Below are 22,500 nucleotides of genomic sequence, written 5' to 3' on the forward strand. Positions count from 1 at the left end.
ATATTGTATATATAACAAGCTGAAAAAGACCTGTAATGTTGCACAAAAATTAGTGCTACGACATAATACATTCTGAGATACATAAAAGCTTATACTTCTTAATTTTCACTTTCATGTGTGAGCAAGGGAAGAAAACGTTACACATTTATTGTTAACAGGGCATGCAGTACATGAGTAATAAAGTTCACTTCTATGGAATGAAAAGAACCCAAACTGGGTTCAGATTGTATCTGGTTTTACAAAACTGACACACATAATTAACACAGTAACCCACCCTAAACCTGGAGTATGTCAGAATATGATCATGGGAGAACACCAAAATATCTGATGTTCTAGCCTAAAAAATTATAAGACAGAGATAATATATATCTTTTTAATATATTTTTTAGCTTTGTGACCGAGTTTTTAAATTCAGTGAACTCAGTGATTTTGCCTAGCCCAGAATGTAGTCATCAGCTGCAAACCTCTCTCTCCCCTCAGAATATGGAGGGATGAGCATAAAAGAATAAAAACAAACTAGATGAATATGTAAAATGTTCTGCTTTATATTTGTTTTTCATTTTAAACTTCTTTCTTCATTGTGCCTCATTGGTGGAACAAATAAACTGTTTAGGGTTGGCCAGTTACAGGAGAGTATAGCATGCTTAAGGAAAGAAGAGCTTAATTAGCTCATTGTATTGAAAAAAAACAAGTAAATAGAGGTTTGTCCAGGGTTGTCAGTGCTGTAAACCACGTTGTCTGTTACACAATAAATGTGTAACAATTTCTTGCCTTGTCACACATGGAAGTGAAAATTCAGAAGCATAAGCTGTTATATATCTCAGTTTGTTTGAGTGTTGCTATTAGGTGAGACAGTTCCTTGCAGGCGTATCAGGTTCACAGTTTTATCTGGTTTTAAGTTTTTGTTTAGGTGATCATAGGATCATAGGAGGTTACTAGGCTAATGGCTCTGGGGCCCTTACAAGCTTAGCCAAGAGTTTATCCCCAAAAAGAAACCTCAGTCAGCACTAGTCACCCCTGTCAATGAGGGGCACTGGTGGAACCCCAGGTACAAATTTGTGGTTTCCCATCCACTCATCAAGGCTGTGCTTGAAGGGGGTCAGCAAGGTACTCTGACGTGTATGGGAAGTCTATTCCAGACACAAGGCAGCCTCTGGGAGACAAACCTGTCTCTCCATCAGGTTTTGTTGGTGACGCATATTTGATTTAGGCCCGTCGGGTGGGTAATGAGCGATTAGTTAGACTTAATGGAGCATCTCTATTAGGGCAGGGTCCAATATTGCTCATCTGCAAATTCAGTGCCCGCTACCCCTGAAGAATAAACTGCCTATGTTACATTTAAAAAAATGGTGTGTGTAAGCAATCAGATCTACCTGGGGTAGGAAGAGAATGCACAGCTGTCTCCACCAAAAGTATGCATGCAACCCATTGCACCAGACGCTGAACACAAATATGAAATGACTAAAAATAATAGGCTGTAATCCTCAGGTGCTTGAAAAAAAAACAAAAAAAGTAAGAAGATTAAATGAGACCTGCCTTTTGGTGTTGAGTTTTTAAGTTACAAATGTATCAATCATTAAAATTATGGTTTGACTCTAAACAAACAGTTAACTGGACAGTACCTCTAACTGGAGCATTACACCCCCCACCTCACAGTCCAATTGGGCTTGGCTGCTGCACTTCTGCCTAGAGATATGGGGGCTGGCTGCTGCTGATCTTTACTCTATGTTGTCTCATTGCTCCATTACCATGTCACGTGGACTTAATACAGAATTGCATTACAGAAGTCATCTTAATGCTGATGTTTTGGGGGCTTGCTGTGCTACAAAAACTCTGCTGCAAGGTCCTGCTGCTGGTACTGTTTTACTTACACTAGTTTTCTTTTTTACTTACAAGACTTTTTGTTATGAAATCCTGCCCCCCCCCCCCCCCCCATCCAGCACATAATAGACATTAAAGGAATTACTGTTCAGCTGTGGGATTTAATACATACACATATTTAGGTAGGAGGGCAGTCAATAAAAACAAGGAGCAGATGATAACTTGGGGCTAGATTCCAAGAGATATCTGCAGACAGGGCAAGCATACCGAAGGAAAACTTCAGTGCACCAGCTGTGGATGTGATTTCAGAAGATAAGCTACAAGCAACCTGAGTCAGTATAGGATAATTATGGATTCTGCACGCACCCATCACATTCCAAAGCACATTGTGTGCACCCAATGCAACTTAAATGTGACAAATTGCAACAATGACTGTGTTTCTGAAATCTTCAGTGAATGCCATACTGCACTGCAAGGAACAGAAGCTACTCCCATGGAATCCTATGGAATCCATAACAATACTGAAATAAAAAAATGCTACCTACAGTGAATGAACTGCAACAGGCTGCAGTACTGCAAACTATGGTGGAGAATCTGGCTGTGAATTCTAGAAGGCAGCCAGCTAGACAGAGAGCAAGGCTGCAACTAAGCCAAATGTCAATTCAAGAAATCATTGACAGGTGCAGCTTATAGACAGACAACTGGTGCAGACAGGTGCAACATGTGTGCCCCACACATATCTGTGTGACATTACAAGGCCATCCAAATCCTCTCAAAGCAGAAGTATGTCTCAGCCTAGGTGTACTGGCATCTGGGACATTCAAAAAACACATGGGAGTTTCTGTAGGAGTGCCATAGATAGCTGCCAGTCATAACCTGCCAAACTTCTTATAGGTTCATAGGTAGGTACTAGGCTATCGGCCCTGGGGCCTACACAAGCCCATCCAAAAAGGTATCCTGGCTTTTGCCACCCAAGAAAATTATTTTCCTGTGCCACTGTTGAGCAGAGCCACAGAAGTGATCCCTGGGGTGAATTTCCTATTTCCCATCCAATCATCAAGAATTTTCTTGAAGAGTGCTAATGAACAGCTTTGTTTGATATAGATAGGTAGTTTATTCCAGAGTATGGGAAGTCTCTATCTGTATCTATTCTTAGCAGCAATATGCAACAAGGTAGATGAATACATGCAATTTCCATCTCCCCCTAGGGAGCAGAGAACTATTATGTACCAGTTCTATAATCTTGCAAACTTCTCACATGTACTTGGTGCAATAGACCACACCCACATTCTGTATTAAGACCCCCTTGCATCCAGAAGCAAAGACATACGTCAACAGAAAGGGGTGGCCATCCCTGAACTACCAGGTTGCACATGCTGCAGATGGCAGCATAACAAACATCCCAGCAACACACTCTGGAAGTGTCCATAATGCTGCCATATGGAGGAAAAGTGGTCTAAGAGCTGTGTTCCAGCAAGGTGAAATACCTAAGGGACTACTACTGGGTAAGTACAGGAAGATAGCTAGGATGTAAGCTGATGATATCTCTGTCAACATTATCCATTATAAAAACATATGTATTCACTCCCCATAGCAGGGGACTGTGGCCATCCACTCGAGCTGTGGCTAAGGACCCTGTACAGAGACCCATCAAACCCTGCAGAGGAGGTCTACAATAAAGCACATGCAACAACATGAAATACCATTGAGCATGCCTTTGCTATATGTAAAGCTATGGAAAGCTAGGTTCAGCTGTCTGCACACATCTGGGGTTGCACTGCAATACACACCTAAAAAGGCAGAACAGATGATAACTATGCGAGCCATACTACACAATATTTTAACAAAAGCACATGGCAGTCTTCCAGCTGTAGGTGTGGGCTACCTACCCTAAGAACCCCAGATGTCTGAATATGATATTCTGTAGCTAACAGAGGAGGAGCAGGAAGACACAGGGGGGCAGAATAAACAGGCATGGGTGATAGAGGGTGCAACAACAAGTCCATGCAGAGGCAACACAGCAGCATCTGACACACACCTTTGAGTCATAACAAGCCACGCATACAGAAGTTCACAGATTAAACACTGATTTTAAGATGCTGCCCTAACACAGCAGCACAGTTTGCATCTAATGGCAATTACCCAGTAGATGTACACACTCAGCATGAGACATAACATACATTCTCACATATAACAGTATGAACATATACAAATATTGTATAACAACACGGATCATCAACTCAGGCCACAAGTGACACAGGTATGCATACACACTCATAGTGCTGTATGTGTGTATGGCAGACAACAAGGGACACACATCAGTGAAACATATTCTTATTTGTCCACTATAAAAAGATGCAAACAGGAAAACAACCCAGGACATAATGTAGAACTGTTGTCAATATCACAAGGAACATACATCAATGTAAAGTGTGGATAAACTGTAATGGAATGGAATTGCCTATGGTTAGTAAAAATGTTAGACTGCTGTGGCATCAGACTTCACAGCAACCACAGACAGATGGCATTGTCAGTGGCCTACACAGCAATCATCACCACGATAGGGTCAGACTGACACTAGAGGACATAATGGACCAAATGTCACTGTTACTCTAACACAGTCTAGGCCACCCACACTGACAACTCACACCATAGTCCAGTCTGCCTTTACCATGTATGGAAACACTTGGGCCAGGTTGCTCCACAGAGGAGACTGATGGGGTGATGCCAGCATGTTGCAACACACTGTGGGAAGGAGCATGAGTGTGAGTAGACAGATGGGCCAGCAGCTGAAGTCTGTGCACATTACAGCCTAGACATCAATGCCCGATGGGAAAGGTTCAGTCTGCTGAGAGGGGGCCTGCCTCTCCTGTGTGGCACTCAGCTATTTACAGTCAGAGCATGCAAAAACCTGCACTTACTATAGCACTGTTGTAGTAAAGCCATAACCAGGGATTCAATAGACCATGCCACAAAAAACATGCGTTCATTCTGTGCAGCAAGTGCCGCCATGACCTCACTTTGTCTGCACTCATGTTCTTCATGCAACATACCCAGTTGGTGTACAACACAATCCATGACATGGGTAATTGCTTCGATATCAGATCCATGAAATGGCTGGGAATGTTCCTTTACATGTAGGAATAGGGGGACACCCTCTAACATATGCTCATGCAGAGCAGCTACACTCTTGCACCTACTGTGATGGGCAATGTCAACATGTTGTGGGGAAGTGTCAAAATCACCAGCAGACTGAACATGGGGCTGTGGTCCACAGGCCTCATCCTGTCCACCATATAATGTCTCCTCATTGTCAAATGGTTGGACTAGTTTTCCTCCACATCTGAGGTTACAGCCTCATCCACAAGACTGTCACCATCTGGACCAGACTGTATCATCAAGTTTGTGTCCTGTTTGCCAGGGGCCATGCTACTATACTATGGTAAGTCAGATCCCACACTGGGATCAGTGAATGGGCTAATGAAGGATAAAGGCAGTGAATGTGCTAAAATAAGAGACAGATGACACAGGTCAGGCAAATGTGCTTATATCACATGCTGTATATCATTAATGACATACGCCACATATGCATTAATGACATATGCTACAATGTTACAAAAAATAATAATGACTTACCAGGAGATCTTGTCCATGTATGGCCCAAAAAAAACCTATATAACAGAGAGCTGACAATTATGTTACGTATGCAACATACAAGACATATGTTTGAAAACAAACATAACACACACCTGACATGTCCTCATGAGAACCCAGCACCAGAGGAGATGGATGAAATGCAACTGGTTTAGAGAATCAAAGGCATAAACACAGGGTTCTTCATCACATCCATTACAAAGCCAACATGTACCATTCCAACAGAGGTTAAACATGCAAACAGATGCCAGTTGTTTGTGGCTGAGATGCCGGTGGAGGCTGCCCTGTGCAGGGGTAGAAAGATGCAGTATTAATGGAGGACAACAACAAGAGTAATAGCAAGAAACTACACGAAAGAGAGATAATAGCATACCAGTGACACTCTCACAATGTGGTGAGTTTGTCTGTCATAATGCAGATTCTGCAGTGGGAAGTACAGACAAAACAAGCACAGCCATGTATGCAGGCACTGGTATAGTCACATGATGATGTTTACGCCATAATAACAGGGTATGATGATACTCACATGAAGTATGGTTTACCTGCTGGCCAGATGTCCCTATGGAAAAAAAAACAGCAACACTAAGTTCATACAATACAGGTGTCCTACACATTACTGCAGCCTATGTACATGTTGGGGAACCATACCTTGTAGGTGCACCTGCATAGCTTGTATACCTGTATTTCATAATGTGAAGGAAATATCAATATGACAGTATACAGCACAGGAGTCTGAGGCAATAACAGGTTATGGTCACAGTAATAGTATATGGAGACACTCACCTGCCATGTCTTGTTGTTATGCAAAAGTGGATGGACTTGGCAAATGAATGCAGACAATATTACACGTTTGTTGCACTGATATGTATGTTTGTACTTACTGAAGATGTATTGTTACATGTCATTACACTTACGTTGGTCACCATCACCCTGTGTGGACCCATGTGCACATTGCAATTATGTTGCTGCAACACAAAATAGACAATACATAAGTATGCATATAACAGCAATATGTACTGGGTTACTCTATATGCATAAATATTATGCAAAGTAACAGAAACATACAGTATGCAGCATGGAACACATGATTCTATCCCACTCCAGGTAGGTAGCACTCCCCACTTGCCATATGCAGTGATGCAAGAAACTCAGTGATCTCATCAGGGGTGTCAATGGTGGGCCACCACCAATGACATCCCTTGACCTCTCATACCTGCATACCCTGTTGGCTGCACAGAGGATCATATCAGAGACAGGACTCCCAGGATCTGTTGTGACTTCCCACAACATTAATCATGTTCGTGAGGTTGGTCAAGACTTCATTCCTCCATACTGTATTTCCTGTCAGTCGAAGGAGTCTCTGTCCATGTTGGTGCAGAGCATCTATTATAATATCATTTTCTTGTGAGGAGAAATTCTCATCCTTAGATCTTTTTTCCTTCTGAAAGCCAGTTGTATGCACATGGTTAGAGTTATGTGGGACCACACCCATGGAGAAGATTATGTGGACAGTTTATGACAATTTAACCCCTCTGCAGTCTTGTGCAATGCCAAAATCTAGGAACCAGTCTCTGTGCTATATAATACTGTAACATATAAAACCATACATGATATGAAAACAATGCATGACTACATAACATGTGGAACAACAGCACAAGTTGTGATACCTCTACAGGCTATCGGTGGGATTTGAACTTACCGTGTATATCACAGTGGTTTAGGTCCCAACACAATAGCACTGTGCCATATTAGCCACACACTTTGTGGGTAGTTCACATTAACGTACTACATATAACGTGTAAAACAGAAATGTTTGATGGCTGTAGCTGTATGCAACACACCCTAAACAGAAAAACTGTCCAAAAAAAGCATTCATATTAACATTAAATGTTATACGTGATGAGCGTATATCAACACATTCAGTACAAAGCATTAAATGTCATCCACATTAGCAGAGAGTATCTGAAAATCATCACTTGAACAACTTACAGAAAGTGTCAGAAAGCCTCTATAGCTGTACACAGACAACAGACAGTGCATGGTAAGAAGATATAAACATAGATCTTTTTTGTGTTGAGTTAATAGTTCTAATACTTGTTTTAAGAAGCATCAATTAATAAATATCCATAACAGCATATGAATACTTACCCTACACAGCAACATGAGGATAATGTTGGAATATGTAGTTTTCCATACATATACCACAAAGTATATCAAGTCACCAGCAATATATATGGAAAATCCATGAATACATCTTTATGTACTGTTCACTTGTGCTATTTAAATTTGTCTATACAACTGCATATGGGAAAGTACCACATTTGTGATGCAGATGTACCAGCCTATATGTTTGAACGTCAATCCCACACCCCTCCAGTAGGTGACAAACATTTTTTATAATGCACACAGTCTACCATGAAGCATCAATCTACTGTTATGGACATACTTTGCTAAAGAGTGATGATAACATGCGTACATAAGGATTAAACATTCCCCATCACAGTAATACTACCAGATGCACTATGCAGCTACCTATGAGTCAGGTATAACTGAAGGTAAGACCAGCTATGAGCATGCACTTTTAAGTCCCATTTGTGCCATACATAATTAATGAGGTTCATTATTTATTTATTTATTTAATTATTTATTTTAGCCACTGGGGATGCACAAGCCAGTGCATTTCTTTGTGCCGGTCCCAAGCCCGGATAAATGGGGAGGGTTGTGTCAGGAAGGTCAACAGGCGTAAAACTTCGCCAAATCATTTCATGCAGTCACCAGTAAATATTTCCATACCGGATCGGTCAAGGCCTGGGTTAACAACTACCGCCACCAGTGCTGTTAGCCAATAGGGTGCTGGCGGAAATTGGGCTACTGTTGGCAGAAGGAGGAGAAGAGGCGGAAGGATTGGCTGAAGGCAGGAAGAGAGGAGAAAGGCTAAGACTGTGGCAGTGAGGGTCGGAACTTTGAATGTTGGCAGTATGACTGGTATAGGGAGAGAGCTAGCTGATATGATGGACAGAAGGAAGGTTAGTATATTGTGTGTGCAAGATACCAGATGGAAGGGGAGTAAGGCTAGGTGTGTCGGAGGTGGGTTCAAATTGTTTTATCATGGTGTGGATGGGAGGAGAAATGGCGTAGGAGTTATTCTGAAGGAACAGTATGCGAAGAGTGTTTGGAGGTGAAAAGAGTGTCGGATAGAGTGATGTTTATGAAGCTGGAAATTGATGGTGTAATGATGAACGTTGTTAGTGCATATGCTCCACAAGTTGGGTGTGCAATGGATGAGAAAGAAAAATTTTGGAATGAATTGGATGAAGTGGTGATGACTGTACCCAAGGGTGAAAGAGTGGTGATTGGAGCAGATCTCAATGGGCATGTTGGTGAAGGGAACAGAGGGGATGAGGAAGTGATGGGTAGGTATGGTGTTAAACAAAGGAATGCAGAAGGTCAGATGGTAGTGGATTTTGCAAAAAGGATGGACATGGCTGTGGTGAATATGTAATTTAATAAGAGGGAGGAGCATAGGGTGACATACAAGAGTGGAGGAAGAGGCACACAGGTGGATTATATCTTATGTAGGAGGGCCAGTTTGAAGGAGATTGGAGACTGTAAAGTGGTGACCGGAGAAAGTGTAGTTAGGCAGCATAGGATGGTGGTTTGTAGGATGACGTTGGTGATCAAGAAGAGGAGGAAGGGTGTGAGGGCGACACCAATGATCAAATGGTGGAAATTGAAAAAGGGTAATTGTGAGCTCGAGTTCAGGGATGAGTTAAGACAGGCACTGGGTGGCAGTGAAGAGTTACCAAATAGCTGGGTAACTACAGTAGAGCTAGTAAGAGAGATGGCTAGAAAGGTGCTTGGTATCACATTGGGACAGAGGAAGGACGACAAGGAGACATAGTGGTGGAATGAGGAAGTACAGAAGAGTATACAGGCAAAGAGGTTGGCAAAGAAGAAGTGGGATTGTCAGAGAGATGAAGAAAGTAGACAGGAGTATAAGGAGATGAGGTGCATGGCAAAGAGAGAGGTGGTGAAGGCTAAGGATAAGGCATATGAAGAGTTGTATGAAAGGTTGGACACTAAGGAGGGAGAATAGGACCTGTACCGATTGGCTAGACAAAGGGACCGAGCTAGGAAAGATGTGCAGCAGGTAAAAGTGATAAAAGATAACATACTCACAAGCGAGGAGAGTGTGTTGAGGAGATGGAAAGAGTACTTTGAGAGGTTGATGAATGAAGAGAACGAGAGGGAGAGAAGGTTGGATGATGTAGTGATAGTGAACCATGAAGTACAATGGATTAGCAAGGAGGAAGTAAGGATACCTATGAAGAGAATGAAGAATGGAAAGGCTGCTGGCCCAGATGACATACCTGTGGAAGCATGGAGGTGTTTAGGTGAAATGGCAGTGGAGTTTTTAACCAGATTGTTTAATGAAATCTTAGAAAGTGAGAGGATGCCTGAGAAATGGAGAAAAAGTGTTTTTGTACCGATTTTTAAGAATAAGGGTGATGTGCAGAGCTGTAGTAACTACAGAGGGATTAAATTGATCAGTCACAGCATGAAGTTATGGGAAAGAGTAGTGGAAGCTAGGTTAAGAAGGGACGTGATGATTAGTGAACAGCAGTATGGTTTCATGGCGGGAAAGAGCACTACAGATGCGATGTTTGTTCTGAGAGTGTTGATGGAGAAGTACAGAGAATGTCAGAAGAAGTTGCAATGTGTTTTTGTAGACTTAGAGAAAGCATATGACAGGGTGCCTAATTGTGGTATTGTATGAGGAAGTCAGGAATATCAGAGAAGTTTGTAAGAGTGGTACAGGATATGTACGAGTGTAGTGTGACAGCAGTGAGGTCTGTGGTGTGAGTGACAGATGCATTTAAGGTGGAGGTGGGGTTACATCAAGGATCAGCTCTGAGCCCTTTCTTATTTGTAATGGTGAAGGACAGGTTGACAGATGAGATCAGACAGGAGTCCCCATGGACTATGATGTTTGCAGATGACATTGTGATCTGTAGTGAGAGTAGGGAACAGGTGGAGGAGACCCTGGAGAGATGGATATATGTTCTAGAGAGAAGAGGAATGAAGGTCAGCAGGACTAAGACAGAATATATGTGTGTGAATGAGAGGGAGGATAGAAGAATGGTGAGGATGCAAGGAGTAGAGGTGACGAATGTGGATGAGTTTAAATACTTGGGGTCAATAGTTCAGAGTAACGGTGAGTGTGGAAGAGAGGTGAAGAAGAGAGTACAGGCAGGATGGAGTGGGTGGAGAAGAGTGTCAGAAGTGATTTGTGACAGACTATTACCTGTAAGAGTGAAAGGAAAGGTCTACAAGAGGGTAGTGAGACCAGCTATGTTATATGGGTTGGAGACAGTGGCATTGACAAAAAGGCAGGAGTTTGAGCTGGATGTGGCAGAGTTAAGATTTGCACTGAGTGTGACGAGGGGACAGGATTAGGAATAAGTATATTAGAGGGTCAGCCCAGGTTGGAAGGTTTGGGGACAAAGCCAGAGAGGCAATATTATGTTGGTTTGGACATGTGCTGAGGAGGGATGCTGAGTATATTGGGAAAAAGATGCTAAGGATGAAGCTATCAGGTACCAGGAAAAGAGGAAGGCCTAAGATAAGGTTTATGGATGTGGTGAGAGAGGACATGCAGGTGGTTGGTGTGACAGAGCAAGATGCAGAGGACAGGAAGGAATGGAAACAGGTGATCCGCTGTGGTGACCCCTAACGGGAACAGCCGAAAGAAGATGATGATTTATTTGGCATTTGTTTACTTGGGAAAGGCTGACTGGTTCATGAGATACCCATTTTCAATGGAGGCCAGGGGAGAAAAGCTCCAGAGCATTTATGATTAACAGAATAAAAAAACTAGGCAGGTGTAATAAAGTCATAACATTCAAGCGCAAATTTGAAAACAACACATTAGTTTGTCAGAATGAGAGCTTAACAGACATAATAAAGTCATAACATTCAAGCAAAAATTTTGATAAACTACACATTAGTTTGTCAGAATAAATACTCAACAGACATAATAAAGTCATAAGTAAAGCATAACATATGGAAAGCCTGATATTAGGAGGATGCAGCATTATTTACATAATAGATGATTATCATAATTATTAATAATATTCTAGAGGTCATGAAATATGGTAACAAATTAAGTCAACTCCCCATCAAAAACACAAACATGTCTAACAGCAACCCAAAGCCACCCCCACCATTCACTTTCTCCCTGTCCCCTACAACTTATTATATCTCCTCAAAAAAAAACTCAAACCATGTCTCTCTCCCCTGACCCTACTACCACTTGGGACTACTTGCAAGCAGCTAATAGCCCAAGTTTCAATCCTGATATAAACAGATACTGATAAAAGGATATGTGCCTAGCCTTGTGAAAGTCTCCTTTCCCATCCCATCTCCCATATTATCCTCATTTCTGGTGGGTAACTACTCTACCTATATTCCTTCTTTCACCCATCTCTAAGATTACCCAAGGTGTATCCAAAAGACTGCTTCACCACCTTCTCCAAAACCACCCTCTCAAATAACCCCAATAACCTACCCCATCCTAACACCCACCACCACTGCCTTCCTCCCACGAGTACCACCCACAGAATCCTTCAACAAACAACCGCCACAACACACTTTCCTCTCTAAATCAAACCTTTTTTTCTCTCTCTTTTTTTCTTTGAACATAAGCTTTTTTCAATCATCTCATACCCAAATCCTTATCCTTATTTTTTTCAATCCTTATCAATTGATACCCAATCTATTAACTGGTTTAAGTCCTACTTAAGTCCACCTGCTACTCTATCCCTGTCCCAACTGTCAACTATCCTGTCCCCTCCCACAAGGGTCTATATCAGTCCCACCTATGGAGTCTATCCTTAATCCCCTTCTATTTTATTTATTTCGCAATACACTCCACCAACATCCTCCCAAGCTATTCACATGCACGCACTCAGTCACATCTGTATCAGACCTTCACTCATCTGTATTTCACATATTTAACTCTGTAGAAGAATGGTTTTAAAAAGCTAGATATTTTCTTCTCACCAAAAAACTCCTACTTACCTTCCAAAAACAAGCACTCCATCACCTTCCCTTCCAGCAAACTATACCACTCTACTTTACATCAACATGGCAAACTGGCACACCTATATTGACTACTATACTAAAATTTTTAACATACCAATAACACATACCTTAGAATTGACATATATCACCAACACACTTAAACAACCACTAGAAAAAATAGGCTCTTCACCAACAGAATCCTACCTTTCCTCCAGAATTACCAACGCCCATCTTCTACCCACCTTATTTCACCCCTTCTCTATGCCTCCTTACCCATAAACTCTTATCACAGAATCCTATCAAACCTTGAAATCTCCAAATCACAGCACCCTGGATTTGCCACAGGAAACAAAACACCACCCCAACTTGGATTAGCAGCAACTAATAAAAATTAACCCATATGGCATCAAAAAAAAAAACTACACCAACACCATACCCCATCCTAAAGTGCCTGACAGTGAACAAAAATACTAATATATGTATACTAAAATCTCATACCCATAACCCTAACAACCTAACACTGTGCACAAGAACAACAAAGACTTTGACTCTCTACTGCCAACAAACAGGGAGGAGATTTCTCTAACACTGTTCTAAAAGGTCAAACCTGCACTCCTCTCTACTTTCATGTACTCCATCAATTCCCCCCCTTTAAAAAGAGCTCTTCTGTACTCTCAAAACACAATGGCTGTGCCCCTGTAATCCTGACTTACGTTATGTAACTGACTACTTTATTCTTATTTTCATCTTTACCAATTTTATCAACCTACTCAATATCTACTCCTTGTAACTATCTACTATTCATCTACTTTCTCATATATCCCTACCATCTACTTTGTATATATCCCTTTGTGTATTTATACCATATTATCTATGATTATCATTGTCTTACTTATTCCTGTTATTCCTTTTAATACTTATTATTAATGTGTTTACTTTTTGTCATTTTTACTTATTATCATTAGAGATTATAATATTTTTCTACTATCTCCCGGCCTATACTGAAATGACTAGTAAAATAAATAAATATTGGTGAAGGCTTAGTATAGTACAAGTAGAGAAGGGTAAGTGATAGAGGGGATAGTAGTAATAGATGTGGAAAAGGTAGGAGTATAACCTCAGGGGTGTTTGTGTAGAGGAAGGGAGGGTAGAGTAGGTTAGTAGTGGGGATAGAGAGAGTAGAGTTAGGTATAGGAGTACATCAGCCTGAGCTCATGCAGTAGAAAATCCAATCTTTGTTGAAGTATTCTTTTATAGACATTTTGAAGTAGTGCAGGTTAGTAGCTGTTTTGATAGAAAAGAAAGGAGTTCCATAGTTTTGCCACAGAGCAGGAATAAAGCCTTAGGCCTGGGGTGTTGTGAGATTTATAGTTGTGAGGTGGTGTTTGTCTTCAGATCTGACATGTTTATTTGGGGTATAAAAGTTGATTAGTGAGCTAAGAGCAGGACAAGCTACTGGGTTGTGGATGATTTTGTAAGTTACTAAGATATACGTACTGGAGGTGGAAGGGAGTTCAAGCCATCTTTGGGAATGCAGGGCTTTACAGTGATGAGTTAGAGGGGTTAAATTTGGCAATTTTGTTATACCAGCTTTCTAGTTTTTTCTCAGGGAGGTCTGTAAGTTAGTTAGAATTGGGACTCCATCTAACAGTGAGGGCAAGAGGTGGGTTAAAATTCAAGGTTTTGTAATTACATTTGTGCATGTCTGCTAAAGGTATAAAAATTCAGCACCTTAACCAATAGCTAGGTATAATGAAATGGGAAGGTCCTCCATGCAAATAACCAATAGGTATTATTAAATTAGACCATAAGTCGCATGTGCTTGTTATCTTCAAATGATCTGATAACATGCCATAAGCACCACTTTTAAATAGTGATTTTGATCCATTTACAAATCAGACCATTGCTACCTGCAAACTGTGAGGGACCTCTGTGAGCAATTTATTTAACTGTGACCTATTCAGATTATCTACATTATCATTTTGATGGCTACTTCCCAGAAGTTTCAATGTATCCAGGCTTCCAGCTGAACCAAGGAGAGATCACCCAGATGTTGACCGTCTACACTGGAGAGGAACATCACATGAGAGTCAGACCATGGAACTTTGTGATGATTGATATATGGAACCAAATTGTGAGGGAGCATTTATAATGTATGGGAATCTACTGGATTGGAGTGCAGACTGTCCACCACTACAATGACCTGCATCAGAGGGACACAGAGAAACTTTACTGGAGGTTCTCCAAGGTGTGGAGACAGCCTGTTAATGCCTACAAGGAGTGTCACAATCCTACATGTACTTGAACATTTCTAAGGAATTTAGAGATATAGCTATATCCCAGATATCAGATACATGCCCATTAAAACCATTAAGTAGCTGCTCTAACAATTAGATCATCTGGATAATTAACAAACCAAGCTGACTGTTCTCCCTGTAATTATGGGTTTGATTCCCATGGGGTTGATTTCTTTAATATTGTTTATCATGTACATAAAAATGAACATTTTAGATGTTTCTGTTTTCCAACATATAAGGACATAATTTCACATATCCAGTATGGTTGTGCCTCACTGCTGTCTACACTGCCTATGCTACTGATGACTACCCATTTCTCCATCATCTGTTATACTTTGTCAGTACCACCTAGTCTACCTGTCTATGTGTGAATACTAACTCATAAATAAATTTGTTAGTCCATTCTATTTTACAAAGCAAACATTAAGTCCCACTTGTTTAACACCAGAGCACTGCACGTCCAGCTGTCTAAACATATCTTCCACATTGGTAAACTTGAAGATATCTGGCTATTTCACAGAGCATGAAGGCCTACAGTATTTATGTATCAGATGTCAGCATATTTATCCATTATCACAGGAATACAGATATGCACACACAGTTGCACATGCAATAGTAGTTTCCTCAGAAGGAAATTATGATGGCTGTTAACTCAGTCTGTAAAGCAACAGGCCAGCATTCCTATATCTAGACTAGGGGTGGATACAAATCCACGTGGGGAGAGCTCTCATTATATTCTGATCATTGTGTCTGTGTAAAAGTTTTCAAAATGCTGCTATACGGATCTAGAATTATTGAACAAATGTTTAGTAGTCCGAATCCACAATACCCGAACACACTTTAACGAAAGCGCTTTCACCAAAAAAGCGCTTTCATTAAAGTCCGTTCAAAAGCAAAACACTAAATCTTCTTTTATGCGGGGGGGAAAAGCCCCCCCACACCCCCCTACTTTTATATTCTCACACCGAGGTCGCACTTCAGTGAGGAAAAGGGAATTCTCCCTTAACTGCACCCTAGTGCGACCAGCACAACCAGCATACATAACTGAAAGTGCTGCTTCGGTGAACAGCACTTTTGGTTATATATGTTCGGTGATTTCTGCTTTGGCAGAAAGTGCCGTCGGGGATCTGTACGGATCCCTGCTATACATACCTTACTGATATTAATGGTTATTTTGAACACGCTTATGACTACCTCATTTATTCATCTAATTTCTTTCAATATCTCCATAATCCATAATCATATGTCTGCAGCACCTCTTTTACTACATTTTTATGTTTAAAGCTTTGAACATACTGGTATATTTATGCAAAAATAATATGAAATATGCTAACATTTGCAACTTAAATTCCTTATATAGCTATGTCTGAATTCAACACCCTTCTCATACTTATACTTGGAGGGAATGAGATGGTCAGATATACATTTGGACTGCAGAACAGAGACAGGGTCTGTATCACGCTATATGGTCGAAACCATATGTTCGAAGTTATAAAACTTCATTACGGTAAAAAAAAAATAAAAAGCTTACCAGACAGGTAAAAGCAGGGGACAAGCACCCCTGCACCCCCCCGCTATTTAAATATACCAACTCTGAGATCACACTACAGTATAGTAAAGGGAAATCCTCCCTTTCCGCACTGTACTGCATTGAAGTGCAGTCTCGGATTTGCTATATTTAAAGACAGGGGGTGGGGGGTGCAGGGGGCCTTACCCCACAGCTTAAAGCCATAAGGTAAGCTTTTTATTATTTTTATTTTTTTTTAACATATTCGAAGTTTTACAACTTCGAACTTATGGTTTTGACCATATAGTGTTCGAAGTTATAAAACTTTGATTACGTGATATAGACCTCAGAGACATCCTCTGATATCATGGATAATTTTGAGTTATAATTTGTACTTTGAGAATATATATTTGTACAAATTATGTACATATTATGTCCTCCCACCTAAATATATATTACTGTGTACGTAACATACAGCAGTTTGTAGTTGTATGTTAATAGCAGCTATGTGTTACATGACAATGATCTACTGTCTAAGGTGTGAAACCTTACAGTTGTGTTATTGTGTTGTGACCACTGTGCTGACATGCATTTATGCTTGCAATTTTAATTTCATAAATGCACAGCATGTTATACTTCACAAGCCATGATCTGTTTTAGCACACCATCCCTGCACAGTCATACCTCCAATTCCTTTAACTGCATTTCCACCATACAATCTCAGATAAGATGGATTAGCTAGGCAGGTAGGTAGCAAGGTTAGAATTTGAAAGCAGTTTAGAGTAGCAGGTTTAAATCTTGGTTCCTTCAATTTGTGCTCAATTAGAATATGTCAAGGACTGTGTGTATGAAAATTCTGTAATGTTCTTCAATTTAAAATTTAGAGAACATGAGCTGAGCAATGTATATCAAAGTTATTTTATACCTATAGCATTCATACATACTTTTTACTTTCTGCAGGTGATAAGAAGTGGACTCGTAATCATGTCCTATGCATTGAGCAGATTCACAGACTGGAGGAGCAGCACATGGAGAAAGGTATGTTGATTACTTTGCCTGAATTTCTAAATAAAAAAAAAATGTGATCATTGTTACAGGCTTGTATTTTTACCATTACCATGTATACTACTTATGAAAAGGCAATGGTTGCTGGTACACACACGGCTTCAACACAGTTCTTTGCTGAGTCTCTAATAATCAACAATGAATGCTCACCATATAAAGCATTAAGGAAAGAGTAAATCCACAGATTAAATCCACAGGTATCTGTTGCTGATGTACGCACGGCACAATCACAGCTCTGTCCTTCACGAAAAAAAATCACCACATATAGCAGCAGTAAAACGTAAAAATCCTTTTTAATGACAGTAAGCGCTTTCGCCTTTCGGCTTCCTCAGACTGTATGACATTAAAATAAACTAAGACATACATTTAAATACTCTAATATGACTGCTCATTGGTTAAAATTCACAGCATTCTTTTAAAAACAATCCGAGTCTAACCGGAAGTGATAGACGTGATATCTGAACATATCCATATGCTGAAGTAAATTCTTCAAACCATGAAACAGTAAAACATTCAGTATTAAAATACATTTGCTACCTTTCATTTACTAAAACTTACTGAACTCTAAACAGTTCACAAATACTGTAAAAGACTGATCATCAACAAATTCTATGTTGATGTATAAGAGTTGATTACTAACGGCAAGTAAAATTAAAATTAAAATTAAATTACCTGAAGGTGTTCACCTTCAGTTAAGTTACACGATCTGTAGTTCCGATTATCATTCTCAACCAGGCACTAACTCCTTATTACAGCAAATTAGGTAAACGGAACAGACTGTCATGCATCCACGTATAACAGTGATGTCATCACGCCATGTGTAACAGTAAAATGAAAAAATTCCATATGTATATGCATATCTTCTTTTTTTGAAATAACATTAGTTATAACAAATGTAGTGTTTCAGTAAAGTCAAAGATGTTCATTACATAAAAATGAAACAAAGTACATATTCTCACATATATAAGTATGCATATGATTTAAATGCAGGACGGCAACATGTATAACCTAGCAGATGCGTTAACTAATCTTTCAAACGCTTCTGTGAATTGCCTTTTAAAAAATTCCTGAACAATTCCCACCTAACACTTTTGTGTTAGAAAACAAGTAACACAATCGACCTATTGTCCTAGTAACACGCTGCAATTTAGTAGCGTCAGTTCGTTTTCACAGATTCAGCATTACATAGAAGGAACTGCAAAACCCATTTCTTACGAAAAAATGGAACAAATTCATGGGATGTACTGAGGATAAAAAGTAGAAGTACTGCTACACCACATACTCATCAAGTCTACTTTAAGGGAAATAGATCACTTGCCTAAATAATGTGTGCATGTAGGGGACAAATGTTGTGAGTAGACATATAATACAGTAAAACCAGGTGACTTGCTATGGTGTATAGCTGAACTAGCCATTAGAGAAAGCCATAAAGGGGGGGGGGAATGAATGATCTATACAAGTAAGGGATAGATGTTGTTAAAAAAACACATAGTACAGTAAGACCAGACGACTTACTTCTGGTATATGACTGAACTAGCTTAAAAAACAATGAAAAGAACCTCATTCTTGCGATCTTATCTAATTGTCCTTTTGAAAAGCTATAAGGACATATTCAAAATAAGAAATGGTGAAAGAATACATGAATAATATGATATCAATAATGTATAAACCTATGTTGGTTGTACTGAATGTAATATGGCATATGTTGTGCAAAGATGAGAGTAGGAATGTAAATCAATCTATTAGTCAAGATGACACAAGGTTCTATCTCTGGGGAGAATCTATATTGAATCACTTCTGATGTTTCGGAGCCCGTAGTTTCCTTTTTCTAAGAAGAGGTTTAATGTGAACTTTATCATTGAGGCCCGGATGGTGATCAGCTCTCAATCTGATAATCCACTTCATTTCATTCTCTAGAGTATAATTAATAATATCTCCTCCTCTCATGTTAGGTACAATCTTTTGAATGACAAAAAACTTAAAAGTGTGGCTTATTCCTAATTCCTTGTTATGTTTGGCTAGAGCGTTAAACATAGAACCTACCCTAATATGGTAGGTGTGCTCCCTAATACGTTCCTTCAGTAACCTGTTAGTTTTTCCAACATAAAATGCTGGGCATATCTCACAAGTAGCAATGTAAACAATGTGTGAACTGTTACAAGTGGTGTTCGTCTGAAAATTATAAACACGTTTAGTGATAGGGTGAGTGAAAACTGTAGTTTCATTGATATATATACACTGATTACATTTGCCACAGGGTGTCGTATTGGTGATGTTGGTATGTATCTTATAGATGTTATGGTGATTTCTAGGTTTACACAAGAGTCTTCTCAAATTTGGTTGGTTCTTATACACTACATTCAAATTGGAACCTACTATATCCTTAATATCCTTGTCTAATAACAATATATCCCAATGTTTTTCCATAATTTGTCTAATATTTATGGAATCTCTTGTGAACAACATAGATGCTCTATTAGTATTCATAAATTTAGGTGCTACATCCATTGCCACATCCGGCGAAGGTTCGGAAAAATAGGGTTTAGCTTTATTCTCCCTACAGGCTTGGACATCTACTATGGTGCGTTCAACATCAGTAATGTCATAGCCTCTTTCCATAAATTTATTTTTTAATTCAGCCAATTCCTTAACATAACCTTCCTCTGTTGGATTCAATCTCGATGCCCTGATGACCTGTCCTTTCATAACATTGTTAAAAACGTATCTGGGATGCATACTGGTCTTATGTAATATAGTGTTCCTATGACACAATTTCCTGTGTACTGAAGTATTTAACAACCCATTACTTAGCCTATTAATATTCACATCTAAGTATGAGATCTGATTGTATGAGTACGTAGTAGTAAATCTCAGAAAGTTTGTGGAATTGTTCATGGCAGTTGTGAACTTCAATAGTGTGTCTGTATCACTCTTCCAAATGAAAAACAGATCGTCCACAAATCTGCGATAAATACCAACATGTTCCTTATAAAATTGAGATTCAAAAAGGAAAGTCTCCTCCCACTGAGCCATGACCAGATTAGCGTAGCTGTTCGCACAAGACGTGCCCATTGCTACGCCATCCTTTTGCAGGAATAATTCCTCCCCAAACATAAAGATGTTGTTAGTTAGAACAATTTCTAATAGTAGAGTAAGAAAGTCTATTTTCTCAGGTGTGAGATCAGAATGTGTTTTTAAATAATCTTGAATGTATTGTATCCCTAAATCATTTGGGATGACAGTAAATAGACTTACTACATCTAATGTTACCAATAGGTACGGTGCATTGTCATCTACACACTTCATGTAGGAGTATAAGTCCAAAAGGAATTGTTTACTATCCCTGAGAATAACACTGTTTTTGCTTACTAATGGTCTTAGATGGTATTCAATGAATATTGACAATGGTTCAGTCACCCACCCTTGTCCTGAAACAATCGGTCTCATGGGGGGTTCTGTGTGTGACTTATGAATTTTAGGGAGGCCTTGTATGATAGGGATCAGAGGATTATGAACGCTAAAATAATTGTATACTTCCTTAGTGATGTTATTAGAGGCTAATAATTCATCTAATGTATAGGATATCTGTAAAACTTTCTCCTTGACAAAATCTAAATTGATTTTGGAATAAAAGGACAAATCCTCCAAAAGGAGGCACATTCTTCTATCATAGTCAGTAACGTCCATTAGTACTATGGGCCCTCCTTTATCTGCTGGTCTGATCACCACATTATTGTCATTCCTTAAATCATTAAGTGCCTGCCTATGTTTGTAACTCAAGTTATGTTTAAATCTCATATCTTGTGTCTCTTCAAAATATTTATGTATGTCATTTTCTATCATTCTAGAATAAACTTCGAGGAGGGGATGTAACTGGGGTGTATACACACTATTGGGTTTAAATTTTCCAGTAATCTGTCTCTCACTTGTGTTGCCAAATTCTAATTTCAATTGTACATTTCTTATAAACATCTTAGAGTCAACTATATAGTCAGCAATATTACCTCTCTTGGTGGGTATAAAACTCAACCCCTTGTTCAACACTTCTTTTTCATATACACTAAGTATCCTACTGGAAAGATTTACAACTAACGAATCGACTTCTCCCACATCTTTTTCAATGTGGGTCCTTGCTGTTCTCCTCCAGATCCCTTCCTTTTATAATCCTCTGATCCCTATCATACAAGGCCTCCCTAAGATTCATAAGTCATTCATAACCATTGTCAATATTCATTGAATACCATCTAAGACCATTAGTAAGCAAAAACAGTGTTATTCTCAGGGATAGTAAACAATTCCTTTTGGACTTATACTCCTACATGAAGTGTGTAGATGACAATGCACCGTACCTATTGGTAACATTAGATGTAGTAAGTCTATTTACTGTCATCCCAAATGATTTAGGGATACAATACATTCAAGATTATTTAAAAACACATTCTGATCTCACACCTGAGAAAATAGACTTTCTTACTCTACTATTAGAAATTGTTCTAACTAACAACATCTTTATGTTTGGGGAGGAATTATTCCTGCAAAAGGATGGCGTAGCAATGGGCACGTCTTGTGCGAACAGCTACGCTAATCTGGTCATGGCTCAGTGGGAGGAGACTTTCCTTTTTGAATCTCAATTTTATAAGGAACATGTTGGTATTTATCAGATTTGTGGACGATCTGTTTTTCATTTGGAAGAGTGATACAGACACACTATTGAAGTTCACAACTGCCATGAACAATTCCACAAACTTTCTGAGATTTACTACTACGTACTCATACAATCAGATCTCATACTTAGATGTGAATATTAATAGGCTAAGTAATGGGTTGTTAAATACTTCAGTACACAGGAAATTGTGTCATAGGAACACTATATTACATAAGACCAGTATGCATCCCAGATACGTTTTTAACAATGTTATGAAAGGACAGGTCATCAGGGCATCGAGATTGAATCCAACAGAGGAAGGTTATGTTAAGGAATTGGCTGAATTAAAAAATAAATTTATGGAAAGAGGCTATGACATTACTGATGTTGAACGCACCATAGTAGATGTCCAAGCCTGTAGGGAGAAT

Source organism: Protopterus annectens, chromosome 3.part0 (genome assembly GCF_019279795.1).
Source record: "Protopterus annectens isolate FY-2018-M chromosome 3.part0, PAN1.0, whole genome shotgun sequence".
In the NCBI taxonomy this organism is placed as follows: domain Eukaryota; kingdom Metazoa; phylum Chordata; order Ceratodontiformes; family Protopteridae; genus Protopterus; species Protopterus annectens.